Source organism: Apteryx mantelli, chromosome 15 (assembly GCF_036417845.1).
Source record: "Apteryx mantelli isolate bAptMan1 chromosome 15, bAptMan1.hap1, whole genome shotgun sequence".
Classification (NCBI taxonomy): Eukaryota; Metazoa; Chordata; class Aves; order Apterygiformes; family Apterygidae; genus Apteryx; species Apteryx mantelli.
In genome coordinates, this window is record NC_089992.1 from 14,632,360 (window position 1) to 14,641,417 (window position 9,058).

Here is a 9,058-nt window from a genome sequence, read left to right on the forward strand (position 1 = left end):
TGAGGAAACCCAAACTTGCTTTTTTTTTTGTTTTGCTTTTTTATGTATCGAAAACACAAAGGCATAGAGCTGGAAGGCAGAGGGTTAAAAATGTTCTTCAGCCTCACATGTGTCTCATGCCCTCTCGGGAACAGTTCTGCTGGCCCTGCTGGTGCTGGTAGCTTCTGCAATTCTGTTTGTAGCAGAAGCCCCCCGCCGCAAAGACCTGTCTGGTGCTCTCCACCACTTTGGTGGTCCTCAGGCCCTGACTCCCCATCCCAGAGCAGGCAGCTGCAGCCGTTGCACAGTGTAACCTCCAGCTGTCCTTTGGGCTTCTCAGGGCAGCAGGGAACATGTGCCTGCTTCGCAGGCGCTTCAGTTCCCAGTCCAGCATCTTAGTGAAAACCTGTCTTTGCTGGTAGTTGTGCTGAACCGGGAACTGAACTGTCTGAGATGCAGACCCAGGAATGGCTTTTTCCACTGGTGGGGCCAGAAAAGTAGCCAAGGAGGGTAACGCTTCTTTGTGCTGCTGCAGCCGGATCTGCAATCAGAGCCCATAGCCGTGTTGCTCTCCACTGTTTCTGGCTGATGCTGCTGCATTTTCTCTGTTCTTGAATTTTCCAGTGACTTGTTTCTCCTTCCTATTTTTGGTCTCTTTATAGTCTCTGACACAATTCTACTGCAGCCTGATTATTTGCCACAGGGGGTCTCCTCATCTAAACATCATTGCCTTTGGGAACATTATCAAAATTGTGTTTGCTCTGACACGAGGCAGAATTTGCTGTTTGGGCTGTCACACCAGTAGTTTATATGCAACATGAACGATGACTGGCCTTTCTGCTCCACTTGTCAGTGCATGATTGACTAGAAGTTGTTTTATAATTAAGCTATAAGACAAGACAGGCTGTGTGTTTCTGAATAACTGAGGCATGCCTCAGGTGGTGGTAGTTCTGAGGCAAGAGGAAAAAGTGACTTTACTGTAATAATCACCTGCCCTGAAGTGCATTGCCAGAGCCTCTGGTGTTTTTTTAATAATAATGCTTAATGCTGAGTACTTAGCACTTTTCATCTTCAAAGCACCTTGCAAACATTAACTAATTAATCGCACAACACCCCAGTGAGTGAGGGAGATGAGATCAGGGAGGGAATTTTAAAAGCAGAGTGGATCCTTGGGGAGAAACTAAGTGGGTAAGGTAGGTAACATTTTATTAGACTTCCATTTTAGCGCAGTGTAAAAATCCAAAATGAAATGTATAAGTGAGAGTAGGATTAATGCATTTCCTGAGCATTACCGAGGCAGGGATGATAGGCCCACCCGTTCCAGACAGCCCGTTTGTGCCTGGTGTGCCGAACCAGTGCTCTTCTGCAATGCTGCTCTCACAGCCTGTTATTACAGGGGTGTTTGTGCACATCAAGGCTATGTTTTACAGTGCTCATCTAGAAAACTCAGGACAAGGACACAAACAGATCTATTTGCAAAATGAGAGTGGGACTTTCACTGTCACAGTTTCCTAGAATTTTGTAGCCTTTCTGATTTAGTAAAACCTTCTACTTTCCTTAATAAAAAATTGCTCGAGTCTCCTGACTTTAGGAGTAACCTAAACACGGCATCTTTGCTTGAGGGAGAGGAAGGTAGAATAGGGCTGGTATTCCTGGAAGAGGCTGGAGTATTCAGTTATTTATGGTTAGCCTTTTGGAAGGATGGAAACGGTGTTCTACCAGAACACCTCTTTGCATCTCATCCTCTCCTGAAAATCAGAAGTTAAATGTCTACTCACAAATTTCAGAACTCTGTATTGTGTTGGCGGTGGTTTAAGTAAGTCTTGTTCTTAAAAACTAGAGAGGGTTAGGAGGTTGATTTTATTTTCGGAATGGCATTTTAAATATGAATGGAGAGGTGCTGCAGAGTCTTCCCAACCGACAGGGGTTCTGTCTGGGAAGGGACAGGAAAGCAAAACAACTGTCACTGAAGCCCTGTACTGTGTCATGGTGCTAAGTGGAAATCAACTCCAGAGCAAAGTAGGGCATAGCCATATTTTCCCTTACCTGTTTCTATTTATACTGAACTAGTGCTCAGTCTGTTAGGTCAGGACACTGTCAAATGTAGTGCTGAAAACACCAATGCAGGGCTTTGGCTAAGAAGAGCTGTCTTTTGTGACCAGTTCAACTGTGATTTGTTTTCATGATCCGCATCCAAGAGAAAATCATGAAGACTGTTTTGTCCAGTGATTGGACTACTGCTGTGTCCTTTCTTGGGACTGACCTTAAATTCAGCTGCAAACAGTGTTTGGTGCAGCGCACTGCTGCTGCTTCTTGAGTGAGGTCTGATGCTGGGGAGTGCATGGCACTAGAGCTTTGTCATCTCCGTTGTTGGTTGAAATCTGGGTATGGTTGTGACACGCTACTGCCAGTGCCGATTTTGGAGCTCCTCTATTACTTGCAGGCAGGAGCTACTAGCAGAGGGATTTCTCTAAAAGGTTTCAGTGAAGGAATGTGCCACTTCAGGGAGGAAATATGCTTACTCTTCTGACATTAAGGAAGTTTTGTGGAAGTCACCTCTGGTATAGAAAAGAGGAAAGGTGGTGAGGAGGAGTGTACAAGAGAGAGAACTCTGTGTTTCAGAGTTGATCTTGTCAATTGTTTTGATGCTGGTAAGTTCCTATTTATGCACTATTGTTAGTGAGCATTTATAATTGTATTTAAACATTGAAGGGATGGCTTTTTTTCTAATCTTACAGTCAAATAAAATAAAATTATATAAAGGACTTTAATGTGGCCATTACTAAGCTAGCCTTTTGGCCTAAGGTCCTTTATAAAGGTGAATGAAGGCAGCCTCCAAGGTCCCCTGAGGTCAGAATTATGGTTTGAAGGAAATGCCAGCATGATTTGTACATGCTGTCATAGAAAGTCCAGAGCTCCTGGTCTTGGAGTGGCTCCAGGAACTCTTGTGCTTTATGCACAAGCCTGTCCTTGTAAGGACTTGCTGTTTCCTGATACTCCTGGAAAATAGTGTCCCGCACTGACATAACAAAAAGTCGTTAACCTCGGCTAGGATTTATCCAGACATCCAGTTTATTATCAATGCTCATTTGTGAGTTCTGGGAACAGATGAGTCTGCGGATGTGCCAAATTCTTCTATGGGGCTTTTCAAGCCAGAATAGAAAAGTCTTTCTCTACTTAGCTCATATTATTTGAGGGAAGAGAAGAAGAGTGGGGAGAGAGAACAGAGAAATCTATCTTTTCCTTCTTTCAGTTGCATGTATTTTCTGGATGAATTTCCCTACTCTGACTCAACATTAGTAAACTCTTGTCTCCCAGTGTGTAATTGTTTACTGCTGATAGAGGAGGAAGAAGGTTGTCGTCATGTGCAGTTGGTGAAATGGCCTCTGACATTTCTGTTAACTTGTTTAAACAAATACATCTTGAAACCAGTTTTGCTTTAGAGGGCAGTGCACAGAGGTTAACTCTAAGTGTGCTGGTGAGTGATTGTGTATGATGTCAGGTTACTCAAGGAGGCATAGATATATTTTCATAGAGCTTGAGTTCCAGGCAGCAGCTAATTTTGATTGCTTTACAAGATGTAGCTCCATTGCAAGTAAGTTAACGCAGCTGCACTGTCTGATGGTTGTGGTGTTTCTCCTGCTATATGAGTATAATGAAAATATTCTGTTTGACTATCAAGCTTTCCAGATTTTCAGGTATTTTCATGAGTGTATTCTCATTTGTGAAATTGGTGAGATTAATCGTAATATTATTTTCTTTTTCTTAAGCAAGCTATGGGCATGAGCTATTATGAATTGACAAAAATTGCCGAAGAAGCCTGTGACAGAGCACTTTATGTGCTTCGTTACTGAATGCATATACTCTGCTTTCTCCGAACAAATTCATAGCATCCTCTGGTTAATCCCTTGGACTGCAAACATTCTGGTCTCATGTTCATGCATGTCTCAGAGGGCGAAAGAGGTGTAGTCTGTGAAGAAACAGCTGAAAATCGGGAGGGATTTTATGAATTACTTTCTGTCACTTTTGTTTCACTGACTAGTTCCAGTTTACTCCAAATAGCTGCTGCCAGTTCTCCAGGACCATGTAAAGACTGAATATGAGGAGTAGTGTGGTCTTTTTGAAGCCCTCTGTGTTTTCTATGCTACTGGAACAACATGATGAGCTTCTAGATGCCTGGCAAAAGGTTTCTAAGTGAAATAATGCCCAGGCTTGTTCTGTTTCTGATATCCAACCCACCAGTTCTCACCCTGGCATCTCAGATGTTTTGTGAAATTCAGAAGCTTGTGCTGTGCCCTGTGTGTAACAGTTTGCTTGGGGGCTTTTGGAAAGTCCCTGACGAAGTCCGTCCTTGGTGTACTGAGATAGAGAAGTCTTTTAAGGATTGAGGTTAGCTAAATTGTGATAAGCTGCTGGAAGAGATTTTTGGGGTTCTGTTTATTGTTGAGGGCAAGGGGAAAAAAATCTTTAATCCACAAATCATACCTTGTTGAAGGAGCTTTTGTTTTGCGTAATTGGTCAAATGGCAGGTTTTCTGTGTTTTCATTTCTGTTCAGTGCTTGGGAAAAATATTAGCCTATTTGAACCCTGAGAAGAGTTGTACAGAGGCTGAAAAAAAGAAAGACCTTTTTCCGTAGAAGGAGGAACCACAAGACTTAGAATTGCATTGTGTGAAGGACAAAAAATTAATGAGTATGGATGTGACTGTGGCCCACAGGGTCAGAGTGAGGGAACTGGAGAAGAAAACAGAGCAGAGAACTGTTGGTGGTACCTGGTGATCTGAGAGGAGTCTTCTGTCCAGATTTAAGCATGCTTTGGGGGCTAAAAGGACTCCTAATCACCACAAAAAATCCCACTTCCCTTTCCACTGAACTTCCGGCACTCATGCCTCCACCACGGGTGAAGTCCACAGAAACGCAGGTAGCATCTGCAAAGACCCTAGTATTTGAGGAAACACTGCAGTCCTGAAGCAGACTCAGACAGTGCCTTTGGCCCCTCTGTCGAGACCATCAGCAGGAATCCTGCTGGGAGCTGACTGTTGAAGCTCCTATGTGGCACATTAAGTAGGGCTTTGACAGGTTGCAGTCAGCCTGTGGGCCTCAGAGAGCTCTAGCCTGCATTTTGGCAAATGTTTAGCATTTAGTAGCTCTGTTTGTGCCCATAGGATCAATCTACCTAAACTGCTCAACAATCAGTATGCTTTGCTCTTGTAGGAATCTGTCTGCTGCTTTGATTCCTTTCCAGTGCCCATCGGCATAACTGGAAAATCTCTCCAAGAATCTCCTTGTAGTGTTACCATTAATTTTAGCCCTAAATAGAACCTTCTTCTCTGCCAATTCACAAATTCTTCCCAAAATGCATCCTCAGTCTTGCTTTTTTTTTTTAATGCAAACATGGCCAGCAAGCTTTCTAGCTAACAAACTTAATTTATGTGGGTTCAGATGACCTTGACGTCAGAAATAAGTTCTTGTGTTGCTGGTTGTCTTGCACATAAGTGTTTTATACAGTTAGTTATTCAGAAGTTTGAGATTAAAAGGATCCTGAGAGTGGAACCTTCATAAATACAATTCAGATGAATTCACTTCCCTCCAGTGAAGTGCTGCAGGGAGAGTACAGGGTGTTCAGAGAGCGTTCTGTGCAAGACTCACTGGACTGCTGTTTATAATTCAGGCAAATATAGCTAATCAGTCTTTAAAGCCCCTCAGCTTTTAAGCTAACAGAGAACACAGCTTGCTTAAAGCTAGGTTACCAATTATTGCTGATTAGAGAAAATTTCCCACAAATAAGAGAACTGCTAACACTCAGACTGCCCCTCTAGCCTGGATCATTTTGCCTGCAGTGAACAGTTAAGCAGTTCTCCATTGTCTGGAGAAAACTCCTCGTCCTCTTCAGTGGTGTGCTTGACATGTCTTACTACTGAGTGTCAGTCGGGAGCAATGGGTTGAGAGCTAGGTTTCTGACTGCAATGTGTCCTGAAGATACATGAGGTTGAACATGTTTAGCCACCTGAGTGCACTTGTAAGGTCCAAACCACAGCTGATGTGAATAGGCTTCAGCTCCATGCAAGTGTCTTTCCATTACCAACGTGATCTCTGCACTGGGGGTGGGGAGAGCCACTCTTGGAAAACTGGCAGTCAGCTGAGAATCCTCCCTGCAAACTGCTGGTGAAGATAAATCCCCTCTGCAAAGCAGTACTCAACCCCTTGTATATTTAGACCAGAGACAGCTGGCCATCAGGGACTGGTAAGTCTATTCCTCCCTTATAATATGAGAAGTTGCACTCCTGTCAAGGCTTTGTGCCCACGGGGAATAGAAGTTGTAGTGATGCAAGGGAGCTCAGAAAGCCCTGGATGCAGTTGGAAGAGCTGGTGCAGAGATACAATTGCAGGCTGTATCTTGAAGGTTCCCGTGCAGCCCTGATGCAGGAATAAGGCTGCTTCAGGGATTAGGAGTGCCATCTTCCAAGCCAGCGCAGAACGGGGCTGTAAATCCCTATTTGGTGTCTCTTCAGGTGAAACTGCTCTTCAGAAGTATTTTCTCTGAGGCTTGACCTGCAAGCAGCTTTGTGCCAGTGTAGCCAAAGAAGTGATTTTAAACTAATATAGCACAAAATCCCCTCTGGACTCTTATCTACTGAAAGCTAGTGTATGTCAGTTGGGCTTGGACTTAGAAGGGCTTAGTCATGGACTAATACATTCTTCCAGCTCCTGCCTTTGTAGCAGAGCCATCAGGGAGGACATAAGTGAATGCTCCCTCATCTGCTTTAATACAGAATCAGCCAAGTTAGTCCAAAGCACTGATACTGGAAGTTAAGGGTGAACAGGCAAACACTGCTAATAGAAAGAAGTCACTCCCCTACCTCTGCTTTTATAGAAGTTTCCTCAGATCTGCCATTGGAAGTGCCAAGTCTCCTTCAGTCAAAATGAATTGGTCTTGGAACTGTCATTTGTATGTTTATACATGTAACTTCTGTGCATAGGTGGAGCTGTAAAGTTTAAAGCAACTGTTTTCCTATAAATGTTACTTGAAAGCTTGACTAATAAAGATTCATATAAGTGTTTCATAGCCCCCTAGTAATGTCACGACTTGAAGGCCAATGGTTTGGAGGCCTATTCTGCGGCAACACAAAAATTCTTGAAATTTGTGCTGTAATATCTTGTTTCCGGTCACTGGAGTGATGTTTCCCGCTTAGTGCAGTGGGAACAATCACTTCTTTTATTTGATCAATGCTTCAAAGCAGGGCTTTGTGAGGTAAGTTCTGTTTGTGCAATAAGGGCCCATTCAGCCATGGCACCCAGCAGGGACAAATGCTACTATTGACCTACATCCAAATAATGGTTATTCTGCTTGCTGCAAACAACATCTACAGTGTGCGGGTCTTAACGGATAATGTGTGGTGTTGAGGTTTTTGGACAACACTGCTTGGAGGATGGATGACCCAGAAGTGGAAAGTCTTTTTTGGTGAATGAAATAAAAACCTCCCAACCATAATCTCAGAAATGTTCCTAGCTAACATATGTGATATATTCCTATTTTGGGTTTTTTGTTTGTTTGATTGTTTTTTATTTTAGGAAGTTGAACTCAGTTCGTGTGGAGGATTGGCTGCCTGTCTTTTCTTTCACTGACTTTTGGACTCAGCATGTATTTGGAACACCACTCTTGCCACAAGAAAGTGGTTATGGTTTCAGTATATGGCCTTGGGGAAGATACCTCATGAGTTTGTCTTGGTTCCCTTTTGGTATAACAGTATTAGTGGTGTCTCCCTCACTGTCACACTGAATCTGTTTTGTAAGTAATGACATGCTTCAAAGTGATAGTTTTTAAGTACGGACTGTCACTATGGGATGAAGTCGTATGAAGCTCTTTAGAAATGGAAAGAAAAGGGAAATCAGTTGATCTCTGATTTCTCTGTTGTGAAGCATCTTCACAAATCAGAGGAGTGTTGCATTGGGATTACAGAGCAATCTTAGGTCCCAGGTATTACTGAAGTTTCTTCTTTTGATGTTACAGCACCGTGTAAAGTTGGATGAATTGCAGCAAGTCACCTGTAACATGTCTGAGCAGGCAAAAGAAGAAAAAAGGCTAGTATTCTTGTAAGTCAGCAGATGTAAAGTCTGACAGTGAGTATGTCGGGCATACCTCAGCTGGCTTTATCCTGGTTAGTTCAGGTTGGATAGCACTCTAGTTTATCATGACAACGTGAACTTCAACACAGGTTACAGGAATTGGCCTAAGAAACTAGGTAAATACATACACAATTATTTATGGTAAGATCTTATGTTGCTGCAGGTACATTTCTGCTAGAACCCAAACAGCTGTGCTTTAGTTAGGGGTGTCTGCAGTGTGACGGAGCCCTGCTGCTTCGTGTCCTGTAAACACTGCTATTTTGAGATCACTGCTCTTGTATTGTAGCTGCCTTTGCGCCCAGTTATGTTGTTGCTTTTGAATATTCTCTAGCCCCTTGATTTGTTCACTGTGTTTTCTCCTGGTAGATGTTTTGACTTTTTTAATTTAAGGATTTCTAACCTTGTTTATGTGGATAACTAAAATGAGCAGACTCGTATTACTCGGACACTTTGAGAGGCAAAGCTACCAAATAAGGCAGCTAATTATTCCTGTCCTAGCTAGCCAAGCATTATTCCACTCAGTCAGCCTTCACGCCCATTGCTGGATCCACACCAAGGCTCCCACCCAAGACTACGGTTACCGGTTACCGTACGTACCATTGTTCTCAGGTAATTGCTTACTTCTGTAAAGAAGTTGAATTTCTTTGAACTGCAACACAATGCGACACCAGGCATCACGTTGCCTCGCTCTCCCGTGACATGTAGCAACCTGATACAACTAGGAGCAAGATATGCACGTGGCTGTTAAAGTCAATGTGACTTTCCTGTGCTTTATGAGAGCATTGCACAGAGAGATGCTAATGTGATGTGGTCTTGACCGAGCCTTCGTTGTTGTTTGAACTAACTAGACAGAACTCAGTGCACCTGGTCTTCTTCCCTGCCTTCAGACAAGCTAAACTGTATTAATTGCTTATAAAGAAATAACACAGTACAATGTGGTAAGCTTTCTGAAG